The following is a 17,280-nucleotide window of genomic DNA, read 5'->3' as shown; positions in this document are numbered from 1 at the left end:
GTGTGTCAGGACTTCAATCAAACCTGTTTCCTTAATGGTCTCCTCTGTCCATGGATTGTGAGCCTGGCCTTGAAAACATCAGACCCACACATAGACCTGATAAGACGCATTTTCAGAAAGATACCTAGTAAGCTGGTTTAGGACATGGTGTTCTTTAAATTCAAATGAAAAAACTAAAAGCAAGTCAAGTAAAATGTACAGATGGAAAGAGCTGTCTCCTATGAAAGGGTTTCCTACGGAGAAAGGCATTTTATGTCTTCCAGAGGAATCCCCATAAAAGCAATGAGGGAAATCAAAGCCTACGGGAAAGCACGGAAGAAAGCAAGAAAGACTGAGAAAGAAAAAGTGAGAGAAAAGAATATCCTGATTTAGCCATTACTCCTTGCCCTCCAAAACTGTTAAAATGTAGGACTTCCCATTATTAAATATTCCTCAGACAAAAAAAATTAAATCTATGGCATTTCTGTGACAGTATATAAAACCATGAGTTTTCAAGAGACAAGTTATTCATTCTTAGTCTTTCTGTTTCTTTCACAAGGAAAATTATAGACAAGACTGTCAGGTAGAATTCATTGAACAAAGAATACAAACTGCTGCCCCCTAGCTCATGAGATCATTTAAAATAATAAAGGAAGTCTAGATGAATGAGAAGGCACCAGTCAATAGCTCACTTCCACCATCACTAACAAGTTGGTCTTGAAAGAAAATAGTGCAGCAGTAATTTAACTTCAGGGTCCTTAACAAGACAATATTTCTGTTATTACAGTTGGCTAAGTTATGTTTGCAGGATGGTTGAAATTTGACAATTGATAAGTAAGAATTGTATGCCTTTTGTGAACAGACATCTTGTTGGATTTGAAGTTTCTGCAGGGAAATCTGTGGGACTAGAGGTGTCTGTATTCTGTCTTTTGTGGATGAGTCCTTTATGGAGAAATTACAAGATTATTTTATTAATTTCCTCTTTGATTACATGTTGAACATTTTAAATGATCCTTTTTGGGAAAAGACAAAGGTAAACATGTACCTGAAAATTGTTGACTTAAACTACTGTCTTATTTCCTTACCCATTAATTTAAATACCACATACCGGTAAGCATGCACAAAAGAGAAAAGTTTCCTTCCTAATGGGTACCTTGTTGCATATAATAACTAATTGATTTTGAACTACATTTAAGACATTAGCCTCAACAAAGGGAATACCATTTATAGACACAAGAGTCCTTATGAAACTAAAAATAGTTACCTAAGATTGGGAACTTGCTCTCTACCAGACAGTTCCCAAAAGAAGCTTCAAACGGGTGAGCAGAAGAATCTTTGTCCTTGTTTAGTTTAGAAAAATATAAGTTTTTGGAAGAAGAGATGGTGTCTGTTATACTTTCCAGGAGAAAAGCTAGAGCTATTATGTGATAAAACTCTATAGACCACATTGTAATATGATAGTATACAAAATTGTTCAGCACAGCACCTGTCCTACAGCATGGCTCCAAAAATAATGGATACAGAAAAATGATAAGAAAAAGGCTTCTTTCTCTACACAAATATGAGGAGGTTCTATTTCTTTGCTTCAATATAAGGGAGGGAGGGAGGGTGGGAGGAAGGAAGGAAGGATACTATGATTTCCTATCTCTGGGATCAGTCAGGCAATAGACGGGCAATAGGTATAATGTTTAGGTTCAAATCTCAACTTTGCCTTCTAGAGATGGTATGATCTTAGGAAAGTACCTAAACTGCACACTCCCCATTTCCTCATCTAGGAAATGCAAATACTACTTCTTAGGTTTGCAGTGCTATGCTGAGGCAGTGCATCACTGGAGGTAAAGAACGTGCACAAGGGAGTCAACCAGACCTGTGCATGGCCCATTCACTATATAGTATAGCAAAGTGGAGAATGGAGTACATGGTTTCTGTTCAAATCCTGGCCTCACTGCTTACAAGCTGTGACCTCAGGATCAAAGGCAGCAGGGAAGTTAAATGTATGCCACTTTAATTGATTTTTTGTTTTGTGAGGGTACCATTATACAAAGAGATGTTTCTGAGGGGCAGTGGGTTAGAACCAGCTTTCCTTGGTGCTGCAGTTCACCATCATTTCTGCCAAGATCTAAGTGGTACTCCAGCAGGGGGAAGCTTTTCATCTATCTTTGAAACGAGAAGAATTGTTCTATGATTTGGTATTTCATAAAAGAAACACTCAAAAATAAGGGGGGAAATAATAACCACCTACTTAAGAGAAGCTATTAGATATTAATTAGATAAGTAAAATACTTTTCCACATAGCAAAGTTCCTTTTGAAAGTTCCTAAAATTATTCACTCAAACTAAAACATTTAATATTTTAAACTGCATTGTTCTTCTTTGTCTAGTAAAGTGGTTTGTTTAGATTTAGTGACATTATTAATAGCAAAATGAAAGACAAACAGAAAATACTTGGTTTTCTCAGATAATTGGCTATATCTCAAGAGAAAATCAAATCTCAGTGCCAATCATTTATGCACATACCCGCTCATTAATCATTCCAAAAAGATAGCTCACTCAACCCAGAAATCCTAACTTCTATTGGACTCATGCATGCTCTTAGGTTGCTGTTCTTTTCTTTTTTACATATATTTCTTCTTCAGATTAAAAACATGGATGCAAACATATTACTGAATCCAGTTATATATACAGATACAAACTTTTCACTATTTCAGGAATAGTTTGCCTGCTGAATAGCAACTATATAAAAAACCAATTTCACTAAAATTCTTTTCTATTAGCCTAACTTTTTAAATAGTTTAAACATATAATATATAACATCCATCTGATTAGAATTTCAGTCTCCATTTTAACACAAGCCAGTAAATCCATGTTGCTACCAGTAAATTAGCCCAATGAAAATTCTTGGCTGGCTTTTCAACATCTTCTTTATCTTACAAACTTAGAATCACATAGAATTTTACAGTGAGAAGGGGTTGGGAAGATCTTCTCCAATTCCTTCTCAAATGCCTGAACGGTTTATACAGTGAATAAAATCTGTTTGATTAAATCACAATTTACAGATTTTTAACATATACTTTTACCTGACTATGCAGTTGGTCAAAGTAGAGGTAGAAAGTAAGTCTCAAGATGACTATATTTTTTAAAACTATGGGAATGAATCCTCACCCACTTGGCAATATCCCAATCACACAGCTAATTGAGCATCATGTTTCTATGATGTAAGTCCTAAGTTAGCTACTTTTTGTACTGTGATCCTTACGCACATACTTCAAAATATACTTTTTCCCAGTGATCCTTAACTTTGAGTACCTTGTTCAAAGAGAAATGAGACAGAAATGTGAATAACAGAAAACAGTGTATAAGGCACAGTAAATCAAGTTTTGGCATATTCCAAATCCAGAAAGGCACTCAGCTAAAAATACAATCAAACCAATAAATTTGCACCATTTTCTATCCATTTGAAATAGGCATCTAAGCTGGTCTTATGATTGGCGAACTCTTCAGTGTACGTGTGAGTGGTCAAAAGAACTAGGTCTAAATCCCCCGGGGTGATCCACTAAGTCAGGATCTATTTTCTGTTCACATTTGAAGTCCTTACTCCTTGAAATAACTCAGAATTTAGCAGTCTCTCCTTGAGTTATTCTACATTATTACTGTGAAAATTCACTTGCTATCACTATCATTATCTGACATTCAAACCTCTCTACAGTCACCAAGTACCCCAACTGGGTCCCCAAGGATATGATCTTACCAAATACATGATGTTTTATAAAGATTAAACAAGAGAGGTGAGGTTATACAGATAAGAGAAATTGCGCCTCTTTAGGTTTAATCCAATTAAATGAAATCCAATTAGCAGTGTTTGGCATGGTCCCTAAAGTAAAGGGCTCAGTTTCTAGGTTCTCAAAATGAAAATGACCATGGTTCACCTCCCTTGTTTGAGGATAATTATTATTTTAGGTGGTGGAAGAAGGAAAATAATAATAATTCTACACATGTTAAGTTAAATAGGTCAAGACTCCTATAAGGGATCTTGAACTACTTAAGATAAACACATGTGTTAGTTAAGAGTAATAACACAAAGGGAAGTCAAGCAGAGACGGAGTAGTCTAGGGGCAAGGACACAAAACTGGAGGTCAAGGCATAACATTCCAGTCTCCGAGCTGCTCCTCCAGAGCTCAGCAAGTTCAGGCAAGTCAGCTTACCTCCTTGATCTTTAATAAACTTATTGGTCAAATTGATATTTGTCACTTGGCTTACTTAATGAAATAGAGTAGGAGAAAAAAAATAATAGAAAAAAAACTTAAAATTTTTTTTAATGATTTGCTGGACACCTCAGGGTAGCATAGAAAGAGCATATATTTCAGAATTAATCCAGATACATTTTTGGACCCTCCAATGTGTGACACTGGGCAGTTTGTGTAATTTCCCTGAATCTCTTTCCTTACCTGAAAAAAGGGTGAGAATACCTAATTCACAGAGTTCTACAGAATTAAAAAAGGAAATGTATGTAATATTGTGATTCTTTTACATTTCTTCTTATTTTTATGCAGTTACCATTTAATAATTTAATGTATTAAAAGGAAATATTTCACTGCTTATTTACTTACTTCATATATATATGCTTATGTAACAGCATTGTATAGATCCACAAATATATATAGGGAATTATTTTCCTCCAACAAGCAAAAGGATTATTACTAGTGGTTAGTTCCTCCTATTCACTGCAAGGGTAATATGGAGCCTAGACAATGATATCTGACAATTGAAAACTAATACAACATATAAGAATGTGTTTTAAAAGTAATCAAATACAGATATCTTTTTATCTACTTAAAACAGATTTATCTTATTCCAAATCTAAAAGGTTTTTAAAAAATAGGAGATAAATAATGGGAATAGGTGATAGAAAACACAAAATGTACTTTATTTACTACCATTTCCATCATGCTACTAAACCGCTATGATGTAATTATCTTGTGAAAGCCAAAAAGCAAAGCACATAAAATTATGTGAGCTATTTGACATCTTACAAAAAGTAGAATTGGTTTTAGGAGAGCTGATAAGACTAACTTTGCTTCCAGGGCATTTACTTTTAAATAGAAGGACTCTCATGTGTACAGACTTGGAATTAACGCTATAAAGCATGTGACAAAGGGATAGATGAATACGATTTTAAGACACATCGAACTTTCAATATATTTGGCTGCTTGAGAAGGTATTTCTTCATTTTCAAATCTTAAGTCAGGAGAGAACTTTAAAAGATGATGTCAAAATAAGACTTTACAAAATTGCACTCTGTTCTAAGATGGCACTCCAATGGCGATGTATACAGGGCAAAAAAAAGAGAGAATATCTTGAGAAAAGCAGTAAGAGGAAAGCAGGGCTGTTGATGAGCATAAGACCTATGCACAGGACCCCACGCTCAGCAGGACACCACTTCTGATTTAATTCTTTGTTGTCACCATCTGGAAATTCTGAATACTTTTTGAACATGGGGCCTCACATTTTCACTTCGTACCAAGCCCCCCAAATTATGTAGCCAGTTCTAGGGGAAGACATATGTTCTAGTTTGCTAATGCTGCAGAATGCAAAACACCAGAGATGGATAGGCTTTTACAAAACGGGGGTTTATTTCGCTACACAGTTACAGTCTTAAGGCCACAAAATGTCCAAGGTAACACCTCAGCAATCGGGTACCTTCACCAGAGGATGGCCAATGGCATCCGGAAAACCTCTGCTAGCTAGGAAGGCAGCTGGCGTCTGCTCCAAAGCTCTGGCCTCAAAACGGCTTTCTCCCAGGATGTTCCTCTCTAGCAAGCTTGCTCCTCCTCAAAACATCACTCCCAGCTGCACTCAGTTCCCTCTCTTTGAGTCAGCTCATTTATATAGCTCCACACTGATCAAGGCCCACCGCGAATGCGCAGGGCCACGCCTTCATGGGAACATCTCATCAGAATCATCACCCACAGCTGGGTGGGGCACAGTCCAAGCAAATCTAACCAGCACCAAAACTTCTGCCCCACAGAACTACAAAGATAATGCCATTTGGGGGATACAATACATTCAAACTGGCACAACATACAAGCTCTGTTAAAATTCCTACCTACATGTCTTTGAAGTTTCTCCTATCTTAGGGCAGGCCCTGTCACTCGGAGAACTCTGCTTTGACAGAAGAAAGATATCAGTAGAGACCTGCCCTCAGCCAAATTGCAAGGTACATGCATTGGAGATTTATCAGGACCATACTATTTCAGAGAGCAGTTCTTTATGACTCTTAGAATTGTACTTGTTAGGCAACTGCTTATTTAATACCATTAGCTCCCTCACTAAAAAGATGTGTCTTTTTGACAACATCATTCTACTCTTTTTAAGACTGTGGAAAGGTCTATTTGGGTCTATCCACTTCATAGTGCTGTTAGGAGTTAAGTAGCAAACAGCCATGAAGCTCTCCTATTCCTTTGCTTAATAATCATGATTAATGGTTCTTCTGCAACATAGCACTCTCCAACCATTTCTGAACAACAAAAGATCAGAAATACAGGCCGAAAATTCCGTGTCTGTAAGAAACTGCAGCCATTCCTCAAGCTCCCCAAAGCATACCAAACACTGGATGTGAAAACGCTGATTTCCTATCAGGCACACTCCAATGCCTTTGTCCTAAAGATTCTTTTCATTTGCAAATGCCATTTGTCTTGAGCTTTCTTTGGCCAGACAAAGATAATGGAGCGAATTTAGTGTTGGGGAAAAGGGAATTTAGGCCTAGAGCTGGAGGAAAGAGGCTTCCCTATTTATCTCAAAAGTAGGATGGCATAGATCCTAGAGAAGCAGGATTCTCCAACTAGGAGAGGCATGGGCAGGGGTGAAAGGGCAACAAGAGTGAGGGGATTCTGGAGTCGTCCAGCTTTCGGTGGCTGGCCTCTCAGTGAATCAGCCTAATTGTTCAACTAATTGGCCAAAAAAGATACTAGTTAGTAGCAAATGTGGCAGAGACAAACAGGAAAGGCAATCATTTGAAATTAGCAAGGAAAACAACTGCCAACCATCATATCAAAGTTAATGGAGTCTCTGCATGGTGGCATGCCAGCTGGACCCCAGGGGGCCTGGTACCAGCATGCTGGCCACTGGGAAGATCTTTCGCTAGTGCCGGGCTGACTCTGAGTCAAAGGAGGAGGAGCAAGACTCAGAGGGACGTTCGATTAAAACTGGAAGAGACCCCAGAAGTGCAGAATTTGAGGAAGCGGCCCAATGGGGTGAGTGCTGTGGCCCTGCTGGTAGGAGAGAAGGTGCAGGAAGAGACCACTCCAGTGGATGATCCCTTTCAGATGCAGACATGTCGTATGGTGGACATGAAGAAACTGAAGGAGATGGGCAAAGATAAGATTAGTGAAGAGGAAGACCTCCACCTGGGGACGTCATTTTCTGCAGAAACCAACTGAAGGGATGAGGATGCGGACATGATGAAGTACATTGAGATAGAGCTTAAAAGAAGAAAGGGATTGTGGAACAGGAGGAACAGAAAATAAAGCTGAAGAATGTGGAGGATTGTCTTTATGATCTCCCAGAAAATATCCATGTTTCCTCAGCAAAGAAAACTGAGGAGATGCTTTCCATCCACAGGTGGACCTTCCATCCTGAGGTGGACCTTGGCATCAATGCTATGATTAAAAATATCGTTTCCATGGAGGATGCCAAGGCCTGTCTGCTGGCAAAGCAGCAGAACAAGAAGAAAGACAGTGAGACATCCTTCGTGCCCACTAACATGGCTGTAAATTATGTGCAGCACAACTGATTTTATCATGAGGAGCTCAATGCCCCCATACAAAGGAACAAAAAAGAACCCAAAGCCTGGCCTTTGAGAGTGGGCAACACGGAGAAGCCAGAGCCTGAGTGGTCCCCTCCTAACCACACATGTCCTGCTAACGAGAAGCCACCAATGATTACCACTATGAAAATTTCATGATGAATAGGTGGTACTGAGGGTGGCTGAAGGGAAGAAGTGCAATACGAGATGCAAATAGCACCCTTCCCCCACTCCCTGAAAACAGGTTTCCTGGACACAGTCCTGCTGACTTTGCTAGCAGATAGTTCCAAAAGCAGATGCTATTAGTCCTGCAGCTTACCTGCTGGATTTTCAAGCACTGATTTTGCAACTTTTTGAAAGAAAGCCATGTGCAGTTTTCCTATTTGGGGGCAAACTATTCTTGTGAGCATTATTAAATCTTGTTTGTAAATTAAAAAAAAAATATCATGATTCTGGTCCGTTCATCCACAAAGGAAGACAAAATTGGTTCCTAACTATATTAGAAGTCCAGAATAATGGTGCTAGAGTGGATGCTTAGTAACTATATATTTAAAAGGCACTAATTACGCAAAACAAAAAACTCAAGTATTTATGTAATAAGGAGGGTGGGAAGAAGGGAAGGAGACAAGAAAGGAGGGAGGAGGGGGGAATCCTACATCAGTATAATCTAAATTAGATCAGTGGCTCTTAAACATGAGCATGCATCAGAATTGTCTGGAGAGCTTTGAAAACACAGATTGCTGGGCCCCAGCCCCAGTGTTTCTGATTCAGTAGGTCTGAGTGGTCCAGTCATTTGTCCTTCCAAAAAGTTCCCAGGTGATGTTGATGCTGCTGGTCCAACAACACTTTGAGAACCACTGATCTAAGGGAGATTCTATTCTATAGTTTACAAGAGACTTATTGTTGGGCTGAAGGCAAGCCACTTATTCTTTTTTTCTGTGTATGCCTCAATTGACAACAATTGATAAAGTATGAAACATTTCATTTGTTTTTATATAACTCACAGATGACAAATAAAATACATTCTAAGCCTCACTTACAATATTTAAGATGTGGGAATTGATATTTTATAGTTGGCACCCAAAAATGAATGCAAATCAAAGACAAAATAGACACAGCACTTGTTCATGCAAGCTTAAATTGAGGGCCCGTCACGGTGTGGAGGAAGGAACAGGGATCAGGGGATGTATGTAGGTTTTGTTCCCAGCTCTTCTGTTTTTAATTGGCTTTAGGTCTCAGGTATGTCACTTGATGCTGTTGAACCTCAGTTTACTCTTCTCAAAAATGAGACCTGAGTCCCTCCCTGGTGTATCATTCTAAGCTAGGTTATCAGACAGTCAATGGAGTTATTTGCTTCTTTTTCAAATCACTTGCTCTTTCGTGAAACATGATGTGCCAGTTTGAATGTATTATATCCCCCCCAAACGCCATTATCTTTGATGTAATCTTGTGTGGGCAGACCTATCAGTGTTAATTAAATTGTAATTCTTTGAGTGTTTCCATGGAATGTGCCCCACCCAACTGTGGGTGATGACTCTGGATAATTTCCAGGGAGGTGCTGGCCTGCCCATTCAGAGTGGGCCTTGATCAGTGGAGCCATATATATGAACTGACAAACAGAAGGAACTCAGTGCAGCTGAGAGTGACATTTTGAAGAGGAGCTACAGCCAAGAGGGACACAGGAGCTGCAGATGAGAGACATTCTGAAGACAGCCGTTGAAAGCAGACTCTTGCTCTGAAGAAGCTAAGAGAGTGACATGTTTGAGGAACTGCAGCCTAGAGAGGAACGTCCTGGGAGAAAGCCATTTTGAAACCAGAACTTTGGAGCAGACACCAGCCATGTGCCTTCTCAGCTAACAGAGGTTTTCCGGACACCATTGGCCATCCTCCAGTGAAGGTACCTGATTGCTGATGTGTTACCTTGGACACTTTATGGCCTTAAACTGTAACTGTGTAACCAAATAAATCCCCTTTTATAAAAGCCAATCAATCTCTGCTGTTTTGCATTCCGGCAGCATTAGCAAACTAGAACACATGATTATAGGACACTATTTTGCACCATAAATGTAATTTAGAAAGATCAACCTTGCCAAACACCTCCCTTAACTATGTGCCTGGGAACACTAAGCACTAGTAGAGACAAGCAGTGTTGTAAGACTGTTTCATATTTGTGTCTTAGGTTTATAAGATGATTTTATCATTATAGCAGCCCTTGGTTCTGTGAAGCTACATACAACATTAGAACACATGTGAAACTTTGAAACACAACATTCCCTTGCATATTCCCAAGTCTTATGGATAACTTGGGCCAAACAGGTACCATTTCTTTAGTAGTAGAAATAGTTTTGATTGAATGGGAGAATTTTCAACATTTCATATCAGATCGTTCTAGAACAATCTGTTGTTTTCCTGGAAATGAAGCCTGTGATAGCAATGTTTTCATTACTTTATAAACATCTTTATAAATATCCACCAATCTTACATTAGAGTATGTTCTTAATCATCTCCACAAAATAACAAAAGGGATAAGCATTGGAGGTTAAGAATAATCAAAGATAGTATAGACATTATTGTCTGAGGGTCAATTTTAGAATTTCAAGCATATTAAAATGAAATTGTAATGACAGCATGTTTTTTAAAACCAGTTTCAAATTTTAAAAATCTTTATTCATTTAAACATTAAATAGTGTTAGAACACTAGGAAAAGGGAGAGGGCGCACAGAATTTGAGCATCATTTTTTCCTAATTATTTAAGTATGGGTTTGATAAAAAAAGATTAAGAATTTTTCCCCCTCCAAAGAGGACACATAATGGTAAAGGAGATGGCCTCAAGCCAGAGTTTGAGTATCTTGGTTTTTATCAGACAGTTTAACTCTGGCAATTTGTCAAACTTCCCAAGCTTCAGTTTTCTCAATATGCAATATGGAGTAACTAATATCTTCTTTACTGGACTAAATGAAAGGCATATAAAATACCTTCCATGATGGCTAAGACATGTAGCCGATTAATAAATTCTGGGAGTGGTTCTTGTTCTTAAAAGCATTCTCAGCTTTCCTAGAAGGTAATCCTTTGGTGTCTTACTATAGTCACTGCCATAGAGGATTGCTTGTGGTTTCGCCTGCATCTTTACCTCACCGGTTGGCTGGTGTTTTTGTTTTTGTTTTTGATATTTTGTTTTGTTTTTTCACCTAAAGCTGCATAAAAAAAAGAAAATCAGTATCGGCATGTGTCAGTAGATCTTGATGGCATATTTCACTCTGGATACGTGCATTGCAGGTTTTTATGAAGGCTGACTTGTGATAACAGTAGTGCCTTGCTAACAAACACAAGTGCTATATTATGTTTTGGATCAGAAAGCCATCCATGAGCAAAATATGTTGAACATGCACACAAGAGTAAGGGGTTGTGAAAATTAACAAAAAAGCCTGTTTCAAACTGTGCTTAAGACACAAAACATGAAGAACATGTCAAAATATTTTTTCTTACTTGTTTGAGCACTATTTTTAGATGGTTTTGAATAGAGAACACATATTTGTTAACGACGCGCAATACATTCCAGATGGAGACTTATCTAGGAAGTCACAGGATGCAAACAGTCTGGTCGTCTTTGTTAAGAAAAATCCGAAAGGCTGATCTACTGAAAAATTAAAGTTTACCAAGCCCAGGCCTAAGAATCTCCATGAACATTTTTAATCATTTTTAATACACTTAGAATAGAACTCTCTTTAAAGACAAAACAGACTAAAAAACAAAATCAAAGAGAGAGAGGGAAGGAGGGAGGAATAGAGAGAAAGGGCGAGGGCAGCGAAAAAAGGCAGGGAGCAAGGGGGACCAGGAGAGGGAGGGAAGGAAGGAAAGAGAGAGAGAACTTCATATTTGTACTTTTGGGTCTCTTCCTACTCTGTTTAAACTCTCCTGTGAAGAAATCACATCTCCTTGTTGAGTTCTGAGTTGGGCAGCTGTGTGTCTTTGGAATGTTCACCCTTCAGACGTGACAGACACTGTACAATGGGCAGTCCCAGAGTTACGAGTTTCTCCCACATACCAAATACATTAAGTAGCAGTGGAGTGCTTGGAAGAGCTTTGGCTCCAGGCCACCCTGTAACAGGAACTTACTTGGCAAAGAGCTGCTTTAAGCACATTTGCTGTAGGTTTATTTGAAGCAATTTCTTTCTCTTTTACCTTGAAACAGACATGGCCGGGCCAGTTCTTTGAGGATGTCCAGCACTGAGCAAAATTCAAAGGCCAGACCATCGGGGATTTGCTCTGTGGGTTTTGTCTGACATTTCTCCTCACTGATTCTCCCACTGCTCATGCCAACATTCATTATATTGGCTCATACCACATGCAATTCTCCTCTGTGCTGAACTGAGACTTAAATTATTAAATTAGGAAGCATTATCAAAAGGGTTTAAATCAAAAGCAAGAATCTATATCACTGCAAGAAGGTAAATATTGTCTCTGTCACAAAACTGACAAAATCCGATATGGAAAGTTTTTGTAGGAAAATGAAAATACCTACAATACTGAGAGTGTAGTAAAATTGTAGCAGTTAACCATTTAAAAAATGTCAACCATAAGTGAGAAGCAGGCTTCATTTTCCAGTATGATAACAGCAAAAGTAAAAAGAAAAAAATAGACAAATCAATAGTTGGGAGGATAATGCCTGGCTATTAAAACATAAGTGACGAATATTACAAAAAGAGTATTTCTCATTGAACAATGCTTCCATTGTAAAACAATTCCAACCTATGCATGAAAGATTCCATACACTGGCACAGCATTCAAATTGATACTGGAGTTTTATCATATTATTTCATGCGAAGAAGAATTATATACTCAATCTGTCTGACAGCTTTGCATATAAAACAGTTTCTGCATGACAAATGTGGTGAACTTATTAAGTTACCAATACACTGCCAAGCCGTATTGTTTCAGCGACAGCACACTCCCAATTTCTTCAAATGCCTCTTTAAAGGGCAATGCAGGAAAGTCTGAACAACCACATGTTCTGACTTTAATAAAAGTCTCAATTGCAGAACATTTACATTATCTCTAATTAGAACAAAACATCAATGAGCCTCATTAAGTCAACATTTAGCCTGTCACAGACTTTTGTTCTTTGAGGTGTTGGAAATATTAGTTTTTGATTTATCATCTGCTGCCTCATAACCAGCAAAAAATCTATTAAACTGAATATAAAAACAGAACTCCATTTGTTTCTTGAGACATGAGAGTCTTTTCAAACATCCTTGCATGATGGGAAAAAGGAAACTACTAAATAATGCAAAAGATTACTTTAAGAAATATTTACTCAAAATTAGGAGTAGGAACTAATTCAAGTAGACAGGCCTACTTCATACTCTTGAAGACACCTTTATTTTCATTCTTGGAACATACTGAAAGCACTAAGTTACACTGGCATTGCAAATAGGAATTGTGAAAAGCTTAGATAATAACCATGTATAATAAAAACAAAAGAATAATACAACTATGGCTATACTATTAATATTATCACTAGTACCATTATTCATGGAATGCTTGCTAAGTATCAGGTACTGTGCTAAACATTTTAGACATATTTTTATTTTCATTCTCACCTCCACTTTCTAAATATAATACCACTGTTCAAATGAGGAAAATAAAGCCTAAAAGCATACAACTTACTCAAGGTCATGGGACTAGACTTAAATCTGATTCCAGAAGCACGGAGCTCTTAATTATTCTGCTTTACTATATTTCCTTGCTTCACTGGATCACGGGGGAAGCTTTTCTGACATAAAGAAAAACTAAATAGGGTTATCAGATTATTCTATGAAGAACTGTCTGTTAGGTATTTCAAAAATCATAGCCTTGTCATAATAAAATAACAAAAACAGCTTTGCATATCTTTGCTTATTCAACAACTATGCACTGGAGACACAATTTGCGGGTATCACTCTTAGCTGAATATTTCAAGAGGCACCCTCCCTGAACAGAAAGGAAACTTGCCAACTGAAAATAGAAGCTATTGCCAAATTGCCTTAAGTGTAGCCTCATTATAAATGTAAAAGTTAAACTGTCCAATAGCTTGAAAGTAGTTTTGTTTTGTTTTGATATTTTCTTCTGACATGGTCAAGAAGAACAATGGGTTAATACATTGGGATTTTTTTTTAAATTATACTTTTTATGTAGCCCCATGACTTCTCTAACTCCTCTTCCCAGTACTAAGTGTTACAAGTGCTGACATTGCATACTTGCACCCCTGCTTTCTAATTGGGCATAAAACCTTCAGACAGTGCTGGATGCCAAGGATCACTGACTCTCACCACTGATGATAAGACTAACAGGGAAACCACCTACCAGGTAAGATCATGCCACGAAAGGGGCAGACAACTGATCTGAAGATGGATTAAGTTATAGTTTTGAGACTCCTAGGACTTTCTTCTCCATATAAAATTACCTTCATAAAAGACCTTCTTCCGATACAAAAGTAGCATATGCAAACATAACTATACACACAGATTACATACTTACACATGTATTCACATAAATGTGGATACGAACCAATGGAAGAAAAATACATGTCTATTGAGCAACAGCTTAGGCTTTCTTGTTACGGAATTTTTTTTATATATTTAAAAGAGTTGTTGAGAAAGTAACGAGCAAAATCATATGCAAGTCCAGAACAAGAGTATGAAATCATCCCAGAACAATGTCATTATTCAATTACACTCTAAATTCTCATTTCAAAGTCAGTCTGCTAGTGATTGCAGGAACATGCAACATAAATATAGTTTCCTTATTTATTTTTCATTGTTATCAATTATGTATTTGGAGCAAGACTTTGGAAAACAGCTTTTTGTGCTCACAAGAAATATGGACAAGATATCAAGTTCATCTGATCCTTGTTTGTTTATTCAAATTCAACGTTAATTTGAAAAACATTTTTGGCACATCAACTCTGTGTAAGGCAGTCTTAAAAGAGGGCATATATCTGGATGCATCAGGTACAGGTGTTCATTTAAAGAGTTCAGAACTGAAGGAAACAATGATACCACAATGAGAGTGTTTTTTTCTAAATTTCAGTAAAAGCTTCTGGAACATTCATGTTGAGGCAAGTTGTACTGGGTGCCCCTGGGATAATATGACATCATATTTAGGTCACCTTTCATTCTAGGAAAGAAATTTGTTTCTAAGGTGTGGCATGTTTCCCAGTTAATATTCTTCAAATGTTCTGCGTGTGAGAGAGAAAGAAAGAGAGAGAGAGAGATGCCTGAAAAAAAAAAACATTCTATTTGTGGATGAAGACACATAAGGAGATGAGAAAATGATCATAGATGGTCCTTGTTGTTTTGTCCCCAAACACATCCCTTCTTTCCTACCTTGCCATTGGTCTTTGGTTATTCCAATACTCTGATACATACTAGATTAGGGATATAAAATGCATTGGACTTGAAAAAGATAAGTTGACCATCATTTTATTTAGCTGAGCTGAATGATTTGAAACAAGTGACAAAATCAAAGTGAATTAGCCATGAGGAGAAAATCTGGCAGCCTTCTCATGCCTAAGACCCTGTTACCACGAACGTGCAAGTACTTGCCACGTAAGTCTTTTCGTCAGTAGAAGGCAGCAAACACTTACTGGCCAGCTATGGATGGAAAGACACTATGAAAGTTGCTTATAGTGAGTAATGATGACCAGATGACCCCTGAAGAATCCAGTTTGACAGACTAAGTCTATAACTGGAGGCAGCACATAGTCTGTTCTCTAATAGATGGACAAGCAGATTCAGGGATGTTGCAATTGAAAAAAACTCCAAAGGGAAAAAGAGGTCATTCTGAGTTTGAACACCCAGTAAGCTCTGGGATCTCAGAAAACTCAAAGAAACAATATGGGTAAGCCTCTTTCAATCCTGAAACCAGTTGTGATTTCCATGGTCAGGGTCAGATGTGTTTACTACGAGAAAAGCTTCCATGGAAATCAGGTCAGTTAACCACACAAGGCTGGGGGGCCTGACTTCCACTGAAGATCCTAGAGCAAGGACTGGTGTCTTAAGTCAGGCCCTGAGAAGCAAAGTACGATATGAGGATTTGTGAGCAAAATTTATTAGAGAAATGCTCCCAGGATAAACTAGTAAGCAGGTGTGGAGGAAGGGGGGGCAGGGAAGGGAAAGAAACCAAGCAAGAGTACTTTTTCAAGTGAAGTTCTATGAGGGTAGCTTCAGTTTGACCCCACTGGGGGAACTACAGACTGTAAGCTACACATTAGAGTTTATCCCAAGTTAAGGCAAGAGAGCTGGGGTTTCATATACATTGGGGGAGGGTGGGGCATGAATTCCCAGGTGCCTCAGAAAACCCAAAAAAAGTCAAAGTGCTGGTCACTGGAAGCAAAGCATACAAAATCTGGGTGGATGGAAACACAAAAATAGGAAAGAGCACCAAAAATGGGTAGTACACAAACCGATGAAAAATGGGAGAGGATTCTCCTTATCCAATCCCCATAGTGCTATTTCTAGGACAAATCCTGACCCACACCCCCCTCCTAGGACAGGGACCAGCCCATGCCCTTTTCCCAACACTAGTGCCAACATGCCAGGATAGCCCCTAAATCATTGTATTAATCTAACAGTATAATTCGAGCATGCAGAAAGGGAAAAGCACTACTGGCTGTGGATTTCATATGTATGCAAAGCAATTTCATCCCAGTGGCACAAGCAATTCAATCACCACCCTGGTGCTGCAGATTTAATAGCTTAATTTTCTATGGACTGACAACGTCCATCCTAACAAGCCCCTTGCGGAATGCCTCAGGACGAGGCTGCACAACACATCATTTGGTGCTGTATGCTCACGTAATTACTCCCCCTCAAGAAGCATTTCACGGGGTGGGCAGGGAGGAATGAGTTAGCAGGGGAAACTTAAGCACTGCTTCAATATTTAGAGAACATAAGGTATTATTACAGGATTAATAAGAAAGGCTAGTGCAGCAGTAGGGAAGGCTGCCAAGGGAGGCTGTGGAATTGCTATCACTGGATAATGAAGGCTGAGAATAAATACCCCCCCAGAATGGATTTTATGGACAATAAAAATCTATCCCACTATTCTGGAAAGGGGAATGAGCTATGTGTTTCACTGTAAGTCACTTCCAGTCCAAATGATTTCATAAATTAGATAAAGCAGTTTAGTTTAAAATATTACTTATTATGTATTACTTTCTCCAAAGCATATCCAGCACAGAGATAGTTCAATGTAGCTTTTGAGTGACAAACATAACTGGAATTATAAACCACGGCTGGCCCCTGTAAACAAACGCCCACTCTGAAAACAGGATATTGGGAATCCAGGAAGGCAGATATTTGTAGTGTGGAGAAACAGAGACCAAAATACCACACAGTGGTATTTTCTGACATCAGGTATTTGGGGGCCTTTTATGAGCAACCTTTGCAAGTGTTTGGGTTTGTGCTTTGTCCAAACACTGATATCTACTTGGTGGGGACATACAACTCTGAATACCTAGTC

General features: G+C 38.4%; 1 protein-coding gene and 1 pseudogene across 14 annotated transcripts in view; one reads left to right on the top strand and one right to left on the bottom strand.

The window, feature by feature from the left end:
- The window catches only part of RBMS3 (RNA binding motif single stranded interacting protein 3), a 734,276-nt gene that overhangs the window by 658,718 nt on the left and 58,278 nt on the right, over nt 1–17,280 (bottom strand). The gene's annotated exons all lie outside the window — the stretch shown is intronic.
- On the top strand, nt 7,090–7,955 carry LOC119541978 (annotated as a pseudogene).

Source organism: Choloepus didactylus, chromosome 1 (assembly GCF_015220235.1).
Source record: "Choloepus didactylus isolate mChoDid1 chromosome 1, mChoDid1.pri, whole genome shotgun sequence".
Taxonomy (NCBI): domain Eukaryota; kingdom Metazoa; phylum Chordata; class Mammalia; order Pilosa; family Megalonychidae; genus Choloepus; species Choloepus didactylus.
Note: the sequence above shows the minus strand (reverse complement) of the source record. Positions and strands in the feature narration are given on the sequence as shown.